Genomic DNA, 19,254 nt, shown 5'->3' on the forward strand with positions numbered 1-19,254 from the left:
TCTTCCTCGCTTATATACCGTAGGCTGGATGGGAGCTGCTCTGTGATTGGCTGTCTGTCTGGTTGCTTCTCTCTGATTGGCTCTCTCTTTGATGACTCTTTTCAGTCGCTGTGAAGGAAGTATCCATCTTCTCTATTGAAATTCAACGGTGCTTTTTGAATTTCTATTCCTTCCCTGATTTGTCTAGGGAAGTATCGGCACTCCTTAACTACAAGTTTCTTTTCTTCAAATTGGATGTCGAGGCCAGGTTCCGACCATGCATGTTCGGCGATGGCGGAGAGTTGAAACTGTTTGTTCTCGGTCGCCCTTTGGTGTTCTTTAATCCTTACATGCAATGAGCGGCAAGTTTCCCCAATGTAGGAATTTCCGTAGAAGCAAGGCACCTTGTATACCCCCTCATATAGTTCTTGCGGATTGAAATAGGAATTTGTAATAATATTCAAACGCGCGTTGGGTGAAAACGCATCTTGAGGCCGATTTTAGGATCCTCCTTTGTTGTAATAATATTCGTGTGTGTGTGTGCCTGTCTGGCTTTGGTGTCCCTCGCCAAATGCCCCTCCATTCTCCCCGCCATTCCTTCGTGTCGTCGGTGTTGAATTGGGAGGGGCGGAGTAGGCTGGGAAGGGAGGGGGGTTTTCTCGCAACCTTGCCCCAAAATAGACCGTCCTTGGTGTGGGAGTGGGAGGAGTGCGGAGGGGGGAGGGATGAGGTGGTCAGGGGGAGGGGAGAGAGTGTTCCGCCCCCCATAGAGGGGAATGGGGGGGCCACCCGCGGATGGCTTTGGGGGAGGGAAAAAGATGTGGACGATTATCAAGAGGAAAAAAGGAGGCGTGTGTCATTTTTTTGTAATTTTACATTCCCCTCTTTTCTTACTTCATCATTCATATTTATGCGCTCCACTGGGTTTACGAACAACATGCATCAATCACAGCGGGATTGTAAAACTTGAGTTTAAAAGACTTCATATAAAGAATTACGGCATGGAGAAGGTATAATGAAAGCAGAGATCTGCGTTGTTTACAACAAATTTCGATCAATATTAGAGGTATAAACAATTTGTATGCTGCAAAATGTTAATACTTGATCTAACTTTCTTATGTCAAAATCGCAAGTTACTGGAACGAAAACTACGGGAATACTAAGCACTCATTGATGGAGATATTGATTTTACGGGCAAAATACGGGTGCTTTTTTGAGAAAATAATTAAGTACAGAAAATGATATGGAGCTGAAGATTTTTTATAGTAAACGATCCGGCGTAGAAATAAATTCTCTTTTGTGTGCTTTTTGTTGCATTGAAAAAGACGATTCGTTTGGGCGCTAGAGCTCCTCAAATTCGGGTGTCTTGCCTTTTTTTACATGCAGCAGTGCATTTCAAATGTTTGGGCAGCGCGCTTGAGGAATAACGTATACAGAAATGAGGACGTCAGAAAGATAATTGCATTTCCAAAGGAGGCGTTCTTGATCAGGAAGGAGCTCGTGGGAGGATCGTAAAATGTAGGATTTAAAAAAAGAGTACAGTGAAGAGGCTGATCCGGATTGTAGTGCTGTACGGTGCGGAAACGTGGACACTTAGGAAAGAGGACGAGATGAGACTGGAAGTGTTAGAGAAGTGGGGTGGAGACGAATGAAGAAGGTGTTATGGACGGAGAGGAAGAGGAACGACGAAGTGCTGGACATGGTTGGCAAGGAGAGACATGTTTTAGATGAGATAAGGAGACGGAAGGGATGGATGGAGAGAATACTTAGCGGGGAGGGGATGTTGAAAACGGTGTAGGAGGGTAGAATGTTCGGGGCAAGGGAAAGGAAGGAAAAAAATGTTTAGATAAATTGAAAGGAAGTATGCCTCGTTATGAATTTAATGGGGAAGTTGGGGAAAATGCCATGAAATGAGGGAAGGCTGCCAGAATAATAGGGTAGTTTCCTTCATCAAAGAAAACGAAAGGCATTGATTGCGATTCGTTACCCACCATTAGTGTATTCATAATACACAAATTATTTGGTTATTGAAATACCGGTTTAGACGAATGGCAAGGGTCAAATTTTATCCTCATTTGAAAAAGGCCAGATTGGCGCCCATGCGATTCCACTCCACGTGACGTCACAGGGACCTAGTTTCTACACGAGAGGATAGGAGTTATACATCGTCTGAGGTTACCAATGCATGCATGAGGCACAGAGCTCAGGGAAACATGTCTTAATAATCACCTACTAAAACTGGCTAAGGTCGGAAAGTTTTCTTCGTTTGATAAGGTATTAATAAACCTTTTTTAAGCCAAGCGCTACCTTTCAGCAAGGTACTCAGCTACCCGCTGGCAGCCTGCGACGTATCAGCGCTAAGCCTCGCCTCAAGGTCACCTCACCGGGCGGGAGGGGGAACCAGAAATACGACGTACGGAGATATTTCCCGGCATTCATGCTTGAGCGTCGCGTTTTCGCGCGCTTGAAAATTTTCACTTTTCATTTAATCGCGAAAAATAGATATTGTCATTTAAAAATCTAAAAGCGTGAAATACGTACTCCAGGAGTAATAATCTTTCGATTAAGGCAATAAAAAAATAATAGGAAACCACCCTATTCGCAAATACTGCATTATAACCTGCGTTGATCTCTGGAATACTAATAAATACTTTTTCCAATGTGCGATCTCTTCCTCTTGACGCAAACTGTACCGTTTCCAGTCCAGAAAATCATGAATTTCCCAGTTCCTTACGTGTAAATTATCGGAGCATGTTAGGCTATTGATTAGAGGTTAATAAGCTAAGAGTTTTGGGTTCTCATCTGAGGTGAAACCATGGTACGCCCCATCCTCCATACAAAATTCTTGGTAGTGTGATGTGAACCAAGGGCCTTCCCTGAATGCGTCGTATCACACGTTTGTGCCTTAGTCTGGGGTTAGTTCTACCCTCACCTATCCAAACCAACCTTCTCGTTGGTTCACTGCATGAGAATTAGGGACACTAACGCAGAGAAGTGTATTTATTTTACCCAGTCCCATGTTATTAATAAATTAGTAATCTTTGGTTCCTCAAATAGATCCAATGAGATGATTAACATTATGTTTATTTTTTAAGTAATCGTTAATTATTATGATAACAATTAATTATTATTTGTTATCCCTAAATAAAAAGTGATAAAAAAGTATAATGCTATATTATAAATATGATAAATTGGAAATGATATCAAAGTTGAATTCGTCCATGAAGTATTGTCTCATCTAAGTGGAGTAGGAATTTGCCTTCCTGCCCCTTCCACGCTCATCCTAACGTCGTTTCATCCTTACGCTGTGTCCCGTCCTATCCTCACCCACCATATGTAGCACTTCACCTCATCATTTCATTTCTTTTCTGCACGTCGCACTGTCAGTGTTTTCCTCCATCTCTCTTGCTCTTATCTCAGCTTCTACGCTTCCGCATCTTGAATCATCTATGTCGTCATCAGATTCTATACCAACCTTAGACTGCTAATTCTGAGTCTTTTTGCTTTTTACTCTAAAAACTTCTCATCAGCTCGTTCATGTTCATGAATGCCTTGTTTGCTAACGCAAATCTCTTCCTGATATCCTTGCTACTCTGTACGTTTTCCTCTTATACTGTTTTAAATTGTATTAATAACAGAGTAAAAGCATTGCATTTTCTGCATTTTGCTACGTCATATTTAACGTTTAAAAACTTTATTCAATGGAAAACAGTGGCTAGAAAAAATGGTTTAAGCGAAAGAAAAACAGTATAATTTACCGAACCGTTTCACTGCCTTCGCATACTCCTTTTAATCTGAGAATCGGTTAGCGATTTCGCGAGCTATTTGCGTGTCTCTTCGGCGAGACTTGAATTGTCGGAAGTGTGTGTTGTCTTCATTTCGTCCTTGGCTGACTACGCGGGATTGCTTGGAAGTGGGCTGTTAGTCTCGGCATTTTATTTGCCTTCAGTCGCCTGTCCTGCGATCCAGACGGACCCCTCTCCATATCCGAACGCCTCACGACCCCTATAACCCTCCCCCAATACCCATCAGCCCCTGCGGTATGTGGCGACAAAAGCAATGGGGGTTTGCGATTGTCGCGATTTCTTCAGCGCCCCGGCGATAAGAAAAAAAAATAAGAATCGACGCGCCGCGTTAAGTTTTTTGACCGTCTCGAATCCAGTTCTTACTTTCTCTTTTCGTTCCTTATTCCCATCCTCCGTCTGCGTATCCTCAAGTGCATGCCAAACCGTCTTTTGGGATTATCTGAGATCATTGGTGACCTGCTTTGTTTTTATAAGTACATAATCTGATCTGTTTGCAAATCCGTCTTCTCGATTTTTTTTATTTTGTTCGTTTTTTCCCGATGTTAACCCCCACTCAACATTTTTCTTCGCGAGGTTAACTTATTTTCTGTTGTTTACCGTTTTATCAATTGCAACCGTATTATTACTGTGTAAATACTTTACTGTTGACTTATGTAGATGACATTTTCTCCTGTTATTAATCGCGGTGAAGTTTTATACGTCATAGACAAATATGGCAAATATTCGTTTTGTTAAATAATGTTGCTCACTAAAACCGTTACAGAGGGAAGTATGTTAGGTTAGTTAGGAAGATAAAAGATGCATGAGTAGAATGAAATGGAATGCTTTTTGTCGTTATATAGCTGAAAAGGGGAGGCATACTTGAAAGGGCAACACACCCACCGGCGTGATACACAAAAAGATCAATATAAATATGTCATTCCCGTTAAAATATTTTAATGATAATTATGAAATACGTCTGTCTAGTAATTAATTATTCTCCAAACTCAACAAATTATTATTCCATGAATTTTACCAAAGTCCGTATTATATGCAATCGTTTATTTTATATCCTTTATTATTTTTTTTCATCACCAAAAACGGCACAAAGGCTTTTACATTGGCTGTTTCTGAAATAAATAATACCTAAAAGATAACAAGCAATAGCACAATAAATAAAAACTAGCAGAAAACAAAATTTTTAAACATAGGAAGGGGCACTATTGATTAGACAATGGGGAATTACTCTGATGGCATTTTAGGGTGGCTTTGTAACTAGTGGCAGAGGAAAATAGGTCCAGGGAAGGGATTTTTGAAGCTATGGAGTTAAACAAGGAGGGGATTTGGTAGAACAGAGAGCGTTGAGAGATGGAGAGACGGAATCGCGGAATGTGAAGCAGAGAGTTATTTCGTAAGGGGCGAGGAGGAATATGAAAACGGAAAAGAGGGAGAATTTCGTTTGACCGTAGAAAACCGCTTAAGATTCTATGCAGAAACATGATATCAGATAAGACACGGCGGCTTGTTATGTTAGATATCCTGAGGGAGGAGTTTATTAGCCATTTCCTGATTTATTTTCGATTTTTGATGTGCGTATGGTGTATGAAATCTAATTTAGGCGTGTAGAGAAGAAAAAATGCAGGGAGAGTCTTTGGTGTCCTTTATACTCAAATGATGATTCTTGAAAGACAGTACAGATAGTATATGGGCGCTTGTTCTCGCTAAAATCGTGGCCGTAAAGTATTTTTTAAATGTGTGTCTACTATGGGAATTCACCCTCTTGCCTATGACCTCGGTTGCTACCGAAAATGACCGTACTGTTTCATTACTCCTGGAAATATACTCTCTCAGGTTCAACCCAAAGTGTGGTTGGAATAGGTGACGGCAGATCTTTCCTTTTGAATAATTCTGTGGCATGTCAATTACAATCGTTAAGGGTTACATGTCCATCTTCAAAATCGTAGCTTATGTGAATAATGCGTCTATTATGCGTAGAAACCTTATCGATGCGAGTCACACGTATCTACATACTTGTGGCTTTGAATCATCACTTTATTTGAATAAATCGGCGCTTTTTAAGCGTGGTACTCTCGAGGATAGAGGTGGGTCACCGTCCGTACTGTCCCGTGTTCGAATCCGTGCTGAAGCCTCGGACAATGGCACATAGAAAATTCTCCGAGTGCGACGTGGCCCAGAGAAATTAATTGGACCCTAAACCCTAAATGCGTGTTATCTACTCTCCTCCGGGTAAGAATTTAGTGAACTCTACCCCCAATAAAACATTCCATCATTTGGGTTGAAACACTGGGAACTCAACCAAATACCATGGTAGATTCCAATTTATCTTAAGTAATACTTACCTTGTCTTCTCTTCCCAGACTCTTTCATCAGTATTGTTATATCCCAATTTCAGAAAACAACTAATCTTCTTTCATATCTTCTGAGTTTTCCGTTGACGTTCCCATTTCTATGTAGTAGGTATGTATGACTTGTGTATAGTGATGTTTGAATGATATAAAGTTCTTGGAGTTTAGGCCAATAAGAACTTAATATCATTATATAATAGAGGTCAAGACAAGAAGAAAAAAAGTAATTTTTTACTGTGCAATCTTGCTGTTTTTGCGTTTTGTTTTCTTCTCTTTCGTAATCAATTTTCACTGACAATGAGTCACTAGAAAATAACGTGACAGTAACATGCTGTATGCGAACAAATGAGTGATTGAATTATTCGCGGTATATTTGGCATTTTCAATGCTTAAAACTGCGAGACCGAGGCACTGGCCATCCTCTCACTCGGTGCATCACGGGTCTTTCCCACAGTGCTCGAACGAAGAGGAATCTTGGCTCAGCGCTCTCATCCCTTCGTTGACCTACTTCTTCACTCGTTCACTTTTTTTTCGCGGCTCTTTCTCTCTCGAGATAGCGTGTGTGGGAGTGAGGTTCACGGATCGTGCCGCAAGTTCTTTTTTGTGCATACCGTGCGTAGTGCACGCATCAATATTTATTATTTGCTCAATGGATGATAACGCTCGGAGAAGGCAATGATAAAAAAATTTGAAGCTGGAAGTAACGCGGTATATGTGGGGATCTCCTCCTGTGGAACGGCTCGCGCGGGTGTTATTCATTTTTTTCTTTCGTTGCTTTCGTTTCTCGCTCGTTTTGAGTTTTATCGCGTTCGTACCCGGCGGGCGTTGTCGATAAGTTGAGAACGGGCGAGCGACTGCGATTGCAGCGCCGTTGAAGGTCGTCGAGAACTTGCCGCGTTCTCCGCAGCTCGCTTGTCGCGATGTGGCCTCTCCTTCCGCGCTCAAGACTACCTGTTACACAGATGCTTCAGGGGCTTGCTGAGGGGATTTTACCGACAGAGGTTTTTTGTTAATCCATTCTTTAGCTACATGGGTCGCTGAGGAAACTAATCAAATTCATATCGAATGATGAACAAAGATATCTTACAGCCCACTAATTTTATTTGAGCAGCTCACGACACGTGTTTATACACTTGTACATGATGATGATTGTATAGTAGTTGAAACATGTGTTGTGAGCTCTTCAAATAAAATTAATGGGCTGTACGATATAGTTGTTCACCATTCGATATGCTGTTCCACGGTATCTCTCCGCAAAAAGTTATTTCAGATTTATTTCTGAACAACTTACCCAACGTATCTTGAGGGTATGCCACAATAGCATGTATAAGTGAAATTGTTTCATTAGATATCATATGTTTAATACTGCACCGCATTGTTAAATACCAATCTTGCCGAGATTATCTAATTGACAACTCTTGTTCTCGATTATTGGTGACTAACGTGCAGAATGCGGCTTCTAGAAGTCGGTTTTGTAAGATTTCTTCGCTTTTAGCGCACGAGACAAAGAAAATATCCTATTATTACTTTACTCAAGATTGATTCAAATTAACATTGCTCCCCGAAATGTGACTAATTGATAAACCTAAATAAGTGAGTATGAAAGATGGCTGATAGAAGAGAGAATTAAGGGCTGCTTCAGAGCTACTCAGGAATATTGCGGATCACATTGACGGTGCTGTAGTATCGATTCATCCCTTATCAATTGAAGCTGAAATCTGTCTCTTATTCCGCCGTGTGAGTGGCACGCATCTTCCGTGCGCGTCGTCGCTTTTACGCGGTCGTTGAGGGTGGTGGAAGTGCGCTGCGGTTAATTGCTAGAGTGCCTGCCCTCGTTTTTATTCTTGGCATGCGGTGGAATGCCGGAAATGCTGCTTCTCCCCTTTACAGCGGCGTATCTTACGAGCGAAGAGAGTGCCGTGTCGGGGGATTGAAGGGGCAGCGTCGTAAAGAAATCGCGGACTCTTAACAAGACGACGACGGCGCGGCGCTGTCCAGCCTCTTGGCTCGCCTAGTCTGGCATTATATTCGTCCGGAATGCGCCCTCTGCGGGTCGTTCGGAGGGAGGGGATAAGGGGGTCAGAGCAAAAGTGTCGTCTTCTTCGGTGGGTAGTTATGGGAGGGTTGACAATTTTAGTGTTCTCTTACTGGGATTTATTACGCCGAACTCGGTAGGAAGGACTTCGCTGAGAAGAAAATGGGAAGTAAACGGCTCTTCATGCAGTAAGGCATCTAAAGGTGGGTCAACAGACAAACGAAGTACATAAATGTCATTTGGCCCGCCTATTTCTGGAGGATTTCTCTGAGCCAATGCTGTTAAGTGCATAAATGTGATGTAGGTCAGGTTTTTTCATTATTTGGTTACCATTAACTGGAACTTGATGAATCCGCAACCGTAAGAGTATTTTAAAGTTTTAGTAAATAATTGCTGTTCACTATTACGTTTACGTGAACTTATATGGATTACTTCAGAACTCCGGTTTTGATACGTTGCAAACAAAATTTTAACTGACTAGTTAAGCCTAAGGTGTCGGCAGTACGAGTAAATTTTCTTTTACATACTAACCCGCATGTGGCGTCAATAGGCGTGTGATGAGGGTTGTTAGTACTCTATCGTTTGTAAAAGAGAATAGAAGGGGGCATTGGAGAATACTTGAAGACTGTATACCTTCTAGCATTTATTTAAGTCCTACAATGCTCACGGCGTTATATATAAAAACATTCTTGATGGACGAGGAGAGGAAATTTCAAGATGAGATGGGGGAGACATAGGGTTTTTAAGGAGTGAGTACTAAGTGGGTCGGTGATGTTCAAAATCGTGTTATTGGGGGAGATTGTTAAATGGGGGACGAAGAGAAAAGTATTGAAAGATAAAATGGAAGAGGGTAGGTCCTGCTGGGAATCAAAGAAGCAAGTTAAATTTGTGCAAGGAAGACATTCGGGATGATTGGAAAATACATTTATGTCTACCTTAGCCTTTAATGATTTTATTAAATATAATTACAGGAAAATTTCCTCAAAATACATATCTCACGCGCGGTTTAAATACAGATTTAGAATTAACAGCCGTTTCATCCTTTTCGTATTAATCACCGAAAGGTTAGACAAATTGTACTTCTTGAGAAACAAATTTTCGTGGAAAATCTCCTGTAAGTTTTCATTTATTGATATGGTACAATTCCACGATGTGGAAGCTAAAAAACACTTTCTTACATAGCCGATACTATACTTAGGTTATAATAAAATTGTAGCCGTGCAAAATTTTGAGCACTTAGAGCAATTCAATTATTTTGGCAGCACATTTGAGGAAAAACGTATACACCATTAAGGACATAAGGAAGAGAATTGCGTTATCAAAGGAGGCGATCAAGAGGAACGGTAAGGAGCTGATGAGAGGATCGTTGTGTTAAGAGTTTAAAAGAGAAGGCTAATGAAGAGTTTGATCCGGAATGTTTAGCTTTATGGTCCGGAAACGTGGATAAAAAGGAAAGAGGACGAGATAAGACTGAAGGCGTTCGAAATGTGGATGTGGAGAAGAATGGAGAAGGTGAAGTGGACGAAGAGGAGGAGGAACGACGAAGTGCTGGATTTTTTGCCAAGAAACTCATTTATTATTAAATGGGTAGTGGCCTTCGAAATGTGGTGCTACAGAAGAAAGATGAGGATCAAATGGATCGACAGAGTTAGTAATGAGGAAGTCCTAAGAAGAGTAGGAGAGAAGAGAAGCCTCATGAAAGCCTGGACAAGTAGATGCAATAACCTTGTAGGTCTTATCCTGAGACTTGATGGCCTGATGAAGACAATAGTCGAGGTGCAAGTTGATGACAAAAACGGAAAAGGAAGGTCTCGAATGAAATGTATGGAACTGGTAAAGAAATATGTGAAAGGGAATAGATAAGTTGGTATGGAAAGATTATCTGTTTGGAGAATCGAGTGGAGAGCTGTGTCCAACCAATCTTAGGATTATTGTCCAGTGATGATGATGAAGAGGTCAAGAAAAGAATAAAACTCATTTTAACAATTATAAATGAAATATATCTGCCATCCTAACGTTTCCTGCCTTTCTACCTTGTGGGGGCTTCTCTTCGATGTAACTAAGTAAGTTGTTGTAGCGGCGGAGGCGATGCATGAGCGTTGGCAATTTTAACGCCGTCTCGCAGCCTCCCACATTCCTTCACATCATTCCTTATGTCGTCCTCATCACTCACCTCTACACCTTCCCATACACACTCACAAATTCTCCCTCTCGCGCTATACCCTATCCGTAATGTCTTTCCTTCTTTATTCCTCCATTCCTTTTAACCCATTTTTAGGTTTTCGCAAGGTCAGTCGAGTAATGGACGGACGGAAAGGGGCTGCTGAATGCTACGAGCTCCAGTCCAGGAATACAAGCCACCCTCTTTCACTGCCTGCCTCCGGCATCCTTCTTCTTCTCGCCTCTTCCTCTGCTCTCTTCCTCTCCACGTGCGAAAAGTACTTCAAGTACCTTTGGAGATATGATGACCGCGGAAGTATTTCACGGCTTAAAGAGGCCTTCAAAGCTCTTCCCTATGCGTATTCTAGAACGGTCATCTCCAGAATATATACATTCTGTCTTTCTCGCGGCATTATAAATGCTTGAAGATTCACGAGGTGCTAGCCTATGCAAAATTAGTTTTGCGTGTATGTTAAGTTTTTATTGCTCATCATTCGGTCGCATTTTCAGCTTTTAAACTATATGTATTTCAGCTTGCTTTTAAACTTATTCCAGTTATTTTTGTTCCTAAAAAAGAGCGTGGTAGCCTGATGGTTGGTGGTAGCTCTTGGCTGTGGGATTATTATCCGCCGTTGCAGTCTTATACGGCAGTGGCGTAGCTGACTATTAAGCGCTGCTGAGATCAAACTAAATGGTCTGGGTCGACGTTGAAAAATCGAGTTTCGATCGATCATGGCTCTAATACTCGATTTCCTCGATCTTCTACTATTAACACTCGATTTTTCAATCACTGCATTCTCCCCGGTACCATGTTACCCTCTCCTCGCAGTAATGCTGTTGGATTATTCGCCCTTCCATTTCACTTGCACTCTATACTCCCCCGCCCTACCACGTCTTCATGCCTTTGCCCAATCTCCTAGGTTACCTCACCCCTCATTCCTACACCATGCGAACCCCCTCCACTCCCCGTTTCACCCGTTTTATCCCCCACTGGCCTGGCCATGCCAAATATCCCTTCCCCACCCCCTCCATCCATTTAACACCCTCCCTGTCGCCGCAGTGTGTCTGTCTGGTGGGTCCGGCTGGAATTTCTTTCGGGGACCACTCTTGTCCCCTGGCTTTGCCTCCCCGACTAATTTTACTCGTAACTCGGGTGGGAAGGCAATTCTCCCCCACCTCCGAACATCCCCATTATCATTATTCTTCCCTCCCCCCTACCACTTGTCCTTAGCGCCGCGTCCAGGGGTCCAGACGACTCTCTCTATATTTCCTCAGAGATAATTCCCCTTTCCAAGTATTCTTTTCCTTCTTTGTCTACTTCACGACTGCATGGGAATCTGAATTTTTAGTGGTCCTTTAGCGCTCGTTATAACGCAGCATATTTTAGTGTATTTTCAAAAATATAATATAGGTAGTTTCAAAAATGGCTGGTTAAAAAAATAATTTGTGGTATTTAATTGGCTATTGTACTTTTGGAATCGTTGGATTGTTAATTTTGCTATTCTTCTACCAGTACCAGTACAGTATTTAATAACGGCGAAATTCAGACATTTTCGTTGCTACACTGATGTTGGATGAAATTTGGAAAGGAAATTAGGAATCTGACGGTTTGTAGAAAAATTCTGATGTGTTTTCGTAAAAATTTGTTTTATGGGAAGTAATAAAAAATTATTGTCATCCTCGTTCTGTCAAGAGGGCGACGCGAGCCACCATAAGAGAAAACAGATTTTCAGTTCCCAGAGAAATGGGTGATCCTACTACGGCAGAATTATGTAGAGAGATATTTCCCTCGAGCAATCTATACCTACATGCTACCCCGCAAGGGGATTCAGTACGTAGGCGTGTAGCGAGTGTTGTTAGGACACAAGCCGTTGACAATAAAAATGAAATGCTCTAACGAAACCCCTTATTTATTTATGTTCGTCATTGTTAATGAGGAAAACGAATTCCCATACCTATTCGTTCGGTAAAATATCTCTCTTAATTTATTATTTATATGATTTTTCTCCGTGTCGCCCTGAAAGATATCCATTCTCGATCCCTCAAGCAATCTAAGCCTAGCGCGCTGCCCCCGAGTCACTAGCGGCTTCCAGTCTAATTAGTTTAATATATGTGTTACGCTTTCTGTACTGCAGTGGTATATTTTTAACGAATCGTACAGCTTAGCTTTGTGTTGCATTAAGTTCGCGGATTAAGTCTTTCTTGATGAATGGGACTTCTTAAATTACTCTACCATTAGGGCGACGCGAGCCACCTCTTGCAAAACCAGATTCACTGTTCCTAGGAAAATGGAAGATCATACTATGGAAAAATTATGCAGAGATGTTTTTTTCTAGATCTTTGAGCACGAACTAAACCTATCGCCTAAACAGTAGCTTTCTTTTTAGTAATGAAGGATAGATGGATAGAAAAATATTTATTGTTCAGGAAAAAAACTCCATAAAATTAAAATAATACTGTTTTCAGGCACATCCAAGATTATGAAAAAGATAAATTTTTCATTTTTTGAACTGTCTAAGTATAATATCCTCCCATTTCATAACATAGCGTTACAAAACATAATAAATACATGTACCGAAGTAAAAAAAGGCAAATGGAGTTATACACCAAGCCGGATTTGATACAACGCAAAAAACTCATGCATTCTTAACTTAACAAAAAACAAAATGGTCTGGCAAAAAAGGAACCATGGTAACAAAAATACAAATTTGGAAAAAAATGAGAGTAGTTTATCTTTTTCCTGAGGAAGTAAATAATCATAATATTTTAGTTTAAATATTTTAACAGGTATGCAATTTTTAACTTCAGTTGGTATCTTATCCCAGGGGTCTCCAATTTACTAGGCCACGAGGGCCACGTTCCAAGTTCCGATTCCCCCGCAGGCCGAATAACAAATTTGCCGATTACTGAAGTATTCGATACCAATTTCTACTGAAGTATAGGAATCCCAGTCACCTACAGGGCGCTCCTGGTGGCGTATTTCATATTTACGAACAATCGAAGGTGACTTTGTCGTGCAGTACAGCGCTGCAATGCTCTGAGCGGCGTCTCACAGAGTCTTAAACGAGCGAGAATCGCGCTCTACTTGAAACGAGTGTGCAGGCCGGATCCGGCCCGCGAGCCGTATTTTGAAGACCCCTGTCGTATCCCATTTGGTGATAATAATGTGTGCGTTTCTCTTTGATTTTAGGTGTCGTTGAGGAGTGCTGGGAGGCGTTGAACGAGCTTAGCGTTGATGGGAGGCTGTGGCGCGGCCGCCTCGAGACTTGCCCACCCTTCCTCTGTTTCCTCCTCCCACCCCGCCCTCCGCCCCTTCGGCCGTTTCCGCCACTCCTCGGCTGCTCCCGCCGCTCGCCACCTCCCACCTCACGGCCCACCGACGCCCGGCGTCTCTCGAACAGGTGAGTGTATGTTCAATGGGAAACGCCGGTGAACGGCTTGTTATACGCACGCGAATAGTACGTACTCCAATCCCTTGCGCGTTATATATACCCACGTACGTACGTGTGAGACCTATACGCCTCGCGTCACCAACGTGCTGTGCACCTTATCTCGGCTTCTCCACTGTCTGTATCCGTCTGAATTCTACCTCGCTTTTTTTATAAGAGTCGTTTTTCTTAAAAATGCTTCGTCTGTATGCCTGCTTCATCGATGGAATCTTGTAATTGATTTTAACCCACTTCCCATTGTCGAATCTCATCGATATTTTGCACTTTTACTTGCTTCCGATGACATATTCAATAATATGACATTTGAAATTTCATTTCATTGTGCTCTAATTAAATAACCAAATGGCCAAATGGAATTATAGTTTTCAATTTTCTCTAAGGATTGCGTTTGTTGTAATATTTATGGCAGAAATTTCGTTGACAGCTCTGGTGTACTCGATTACATGATTCGCCGCTAAAATGTAAAACTTTAATAAGAAAATTCGCAAAATTAGTTTTGCGTGTGTTTAGTTTTTATTGCTCATCATTCGGTCGCATTTTCAGCTTTTAAACAATATGTGTTTGATGCAAACTTATTCCAGTTATTCCTAAAAAAGAGCGTGGTAGCCTGATGGTTGGTGGTAGCACTTGGCTGTGGGATTATTATCCGCCCGTGCAGTCTTATATGGCAGTGGCGTAGCTGACTATTAAGCGATGCTGAGATCAAACTAAATGGTCTGGATCGACGTTGAAAAATCGAGTTCCGATCGATCATGGCTCGAATATTCGATTTCCTCGATCTTCTACTATTAACACTCGATTTTTCAATCACTGCACTCACCCCTGTACCATGTTACCCTCTCCTCGCAGTAATGCTGTTGGATTATTCGCCCTTCCATTTCACTTACACTCTATACTCCCCCGCCCTACCACGTCTTCATTCCTTTGCCGAATTTTTATTCTCATTCTTCCTTCCATACATTCCCTTGTCCCTTGAATCTTCCTGGTCCAACTTGAACTTTGGTCAAACGAAAGATAAAAGACTGGAATGTGGGGTTGATTTAAAGAATCTAGTGAATTCCTCTTCTTTCTGGATCATTCAACGCCACTTTGCAAAGGACCTTTGACACTTCGAATTTGGGTGATAATTTTTTAAAATAATGGCCAACCGAAATATGAAATCTGATTTGCGAAAATCTAAAAAAATGGCTGAACTGTGGGTGTGCTAAATAAAATGGTACTTTTCGTGAGAACTCGAAATTTTCGACGTCGTACATATTTTTCTGGAAGGTCAGTAAGGGTATACAGATATTTGATGCCTTATTTTTGCCCTGTATCCTTCAAAAAATCTGGTAGAACACTATTTATTCGATAACTTTTTGGAACAATTCATTTTACGAAATGTATTTATTATTTGTGGAAGCAAGCATTAGCCACAATTTTCACCAGAACGTAATAGGTCCACAGAGAATCAACTACAGTCCGAAGCGGCGGTAAATGGCCCTCTTATAATTTATAGATTTTTTTGTGTTAGGAGTGAAATAAATTGTTTTTAATTTAAGATTACATTCGATCCCCTGCAATGGCTGATTTGTGATAACGAACGTTAATATGGTACCCATGTCTCAAGTCATGTTCCTCGTCACGTTTCGGGCTTCATTTCGATGATAGCTTTTTAGATATCACAAAAGACTGGTAATAAGGTCCTGGTACGAACGATAATTCATGGTATTGGAAAAGCGCCAGACCAGAATTTGCGGAAATAGATCCTCTCTTGGTTGGGAATCAAAGTTGAGAAGATTCCAACCCTGTATCAACGCCCCGAGGACTATGGGAGAGTTAGCTATTAAATCGTCCACAGCAGTGGACGTGACCCGGTTGGAAACCCGAGAAGAAAGCATCTCAAATACTTCGCTTTTCAATAAATTATTAAATTTGAGCAAAAAGGTTAACACCAGATTCAAATGTGTATAACCGAGAAAAATATCTTAGGCAGTACCAAAAACTACTGATTACTTGGTCTCTGATCTTTAAAATAAAAATAAGCAATGTTTTTTCAGGGGAGGAAATTTTTTTTCTATCTTATTAGCTTGCTTAAATCCCATGCTGCGCGGTTAATTAAAAGAAAATCTTGAAATAATCCGCGGTACAGGCGTAAATTTTAAAAAGGTATTTTAGCTACATCGCTTATGATATGGGTCTCAAGTACACAAATAATTCACTTCGTGCAAGGTTTTCAAAATAATCGTTGGTTTTATTTTTAGATACTTTATCGTATTTTTCGTTTCATTTTTTAAATTCTGGTTTATTATTTTCATATTTTAATAAGGAATTTAAATTTTCGTTTCGTGGGTCAACTTCGAAATAATTATTATGGCCCAGCGTAGTTTGTCGGATGCAGTAGTAAGGATATCAGGAAGAGACTTGAGTATGTTAAGGAGACGTTCGTAAACAGGAAGAAGCTAATGAGAAGATCGTCGTGTAAGAGTATAAAGAAAAGATTAGTGAAGAGTGTGATCTGGAGAGTAGCTTTACGGTGCGGAAACGTGGGATTTAGGATGGAGGACGAGAGAAGACTGGAGGCGATCGAGATGTGGGTGTGGAGAATGGAGAAGGTGAAGTGGACGGAGAGAAGGAGTAACGACGGAGTGCTGTACGTGGTGGGTGAGGAGAGGCAGCTTTTATATGAGATAAGGAGGAGACAGAAGGTATGGATGGAGCCAGTATTTAGCGGGAAGGGGATGTTGAAAACAATGTTGGAGAGTAGAATGTTGGGAGAGGAAGGAAGAGAATAGCATCATTAGATAGAATGAAAGGGAGTAGGCCTTACTGTGAATAGGGTAGTTTCCTTCATCAAAGAAAACGAAAGGCATTGATTGCGATTCGTTACCCACCATTAGTGTATTCAAAATACACAAATTATTTGGTTTTTGAAATACCGGTTTAGACGAATGGCAAGGGTCAAATTTTATCCTCATTTGAAAAAGGCCAGATTGGCGCCCATGCGATTCCACTCCGCATGACGTCACAGGGACCTAGTTTCTACACGAGAGGATAGGAGTTATGCATCGTCTGAGGTTAGCAATGCATGCATGAGGCACAGAGCTCAGGGAAACATGTCTTAATAATCACCTATTAAAACTGGCTAATGTCGGAAAGTTTTCTTCGTTTGATAAGGTATTAATAAACCTTTTTTAAGCCAAGCGCTACCGTTCAGGAAGGTACTCAGCTATCCGCTAGCATCCTGCGACGTATCAGAGCTAAGCCTCGCCTCAAGGTCACGTCACCGGGCGGGAGGGGGAACCAGAAATACGACGTACGGAGATATTTCCCGACATTCATACTTAAGCGTCGCGTTTTCGCGCGCTTGAAATTTTTCACTTTTCATTTAATCGCGAAAAATAGATGTTGTAATTTAAAAATCTAAAAGCGCGAAATTCGTACTCCAGGAGTAATAATATTTCGATTAAGGCAATAAAAAAATAATAGGAAACCACCCTATTGAAGAGGGAAGTTCATGAAGGAAGGGGAGGCTGATATAATGCTTCTTAAGTTCAGTAGACTGGTTTTCGGGGTAACTACCGCGTAGATTCATCTCTGCAGACGACAGTTTCGCCGGCATTGCTGCAGACTTCTTCAGGTCAATGAAGTGGAGATCCGTGGTGTCGCTCGTCTCTTATGCACGCCGTCGGAGGCCGGTGTCTTCTCATTGGCTGGTTCAGGAGGCCCGGGTGGCTTCTCATTGGTCCGCATCTCCCGGCTCTGTCCTGTCTCTCCGGGTTTACTCTTGAGGACTCTTCTCCATGTGTTAGGGAATCCGTCCTCCCTATTGAGGTTTTTCGGTGTCCTCATAATCTCTATAGCTTCCCTAATTATCCGAGGGAAGTATCTCTTTTCATTGGCAATGACTTGGCATACAGTCCAGCCGCCGAGAGTTGTCCGATGACAGTTAGAAGGGGTAGGGGGCAAGGTTGCCAGGTAAGCAAAGGAAACACCCATGTTGCTTGTAAACAAAAGGGTTCCGTGAGGAAAGGAGCCGGAAGGGACGACATTAGTGAAGGACCCAAAGGAAGAATCCATACGGGCCATGGAAGAATCCATTGTTTTGTGGTTCTAAGAAAGGGCTTGTTTTGGTGGTTCAGGCTTTTTTCGGTTGTTATTAATGCATGTGACAACGTTGTATGACTAGGCGAGGGTGTGAGGTGCGTTTGGAGGACAGCGATTGGCTGCAAACCGTGCTGGCGGAGGGTTCTTCACCCCTCCCTTTTATCTGTCATCGGACAACTCTCGCCGGCCGGACTGTAGTCGGGATTGTGATTCGGCCCACTTTTTGTGTGCCACTCCTCAACTTCGAAACTGTCGTCTGCAGAGATGAATCTACGCGGTAGTAACCCCGAAAACCAGTCTGCTGAATCCTCACCACACCGCGAAAGCCTACACAAGGATAATTCTTAAGTACCTACTCCGCGGAAACCAACCTTAATCGGTAGGATACTTTAATAATGATATTAATAATAATTCCAATTGTCATCTCTGCTACCGATATCGTCCGAAATCATTTTCAAAATAGTTTTAAAATACTCATCCTTCATCCAAATTCATTCGTCAAATTGCAAAAGGCCATAATAATTTCAACTTGCTGTATCACTAGCAAATTCCTCAACGCAATAGAACAGGAAAGAAACCTTGGTCAAAATCCGTACTATTTACGTGAAAAAAACTTATTGAAAACTAAAGATATTCAATGAAAAAGAAAATAATAATAATAACGTAGTTTGTAATACCTTTTCGTTTTTTTTTACATCTTGGTGCATGAAATGGACGCTTGAGGCTCTCTGGCATTCTCTGTTCGCCCCCTCGTAAGAATGGCTAGCACGAGTAACGTTGCTTATTAGTTCCGTTTCCCACGCGCGGGCAATCCGGCCTTGGCTGAGGCGGAACTACCCGCAGCAATTGGCAAACCTCTCTGGAGCTGTGTGGTGGCGTGGGAATTAATGTTTATTTTTACGGCGACGGGGGGTGCATTTCAAGTGCGCGGAATAATTAGTGTCAAATGCGGTCTGCCTACGCGTCGCTGTCTGGTACCGGTCGGCGATGTCATCAGAATTGTCTTTTCACCTTAATTGATTAATTTCACCTTGAAGTTTCTAATGAAATGGACCATTTCATACCGAGCGTTACAACTCAAAAGTGCCTGAAATTCATTTCATGTGGTGATATTTGTTTCAATAACTTTGTGGTATATTACATAGTTTGTGTTGCAGAAAATACTCTATATCTACATCAACATCTACATAATACCCTGCAAGCCACCTCTGGGGTTTTTGGCTGGGGGTGATCAATCGCCAGCATGCAATTGGACTCCCACATGCACACCATGCGACCAAAAAAAACATCACGCTAACTATTTAGTTATACATAAGTTAGTAGGCTAAAGTACATGTCATCTAATCTATTTATGAGTTCTATCGCTGCGGTTATAATATCTTACTGATCGTGGA

General features: G+C 41.7%; 1 protein-coding gene across 2 annotated transcripts in view; it reads left to right on the forward strand.

Moving 5' to 3' along the window:
- Nucleotides 1-19,254, forward strand: part of LOC124164883 (nuclear hormone receptor FTZ-F1 beta) — a 290,899-nt gene that overhangs the window by 73,741 nt on the left and 197,904 nt on the right. The window contains exon 2 of one of the 2 annotated variants that reach the window (XM_046542105.1): nucleotides 13,516-13,726. The exons of the other annotated variant lie outside the window; for it this stretch is intronic. The gene's annotated coding sequence lies outside the window, so the exon portion shown is untranslated. The remainder of the gene's footprint in view (nucleotides 1-13,515; nucleotides 13,727-19,254) is intronic. 2 annotated transcript variants of the gene reach the window in all.

Source organism: Ischnura elegans, chromosome 9 (assembly GCF_921293095.1).
Source record: "Ischnura elegans chromosome 9, ioIscEleg1.1, whole genome shotgun sequence".
NCBI lineage: Eukaryota > Metazoa > Arthropoda > Insecta > Odonata > Coenagrionidae > Ischnura > Ischnura elegans.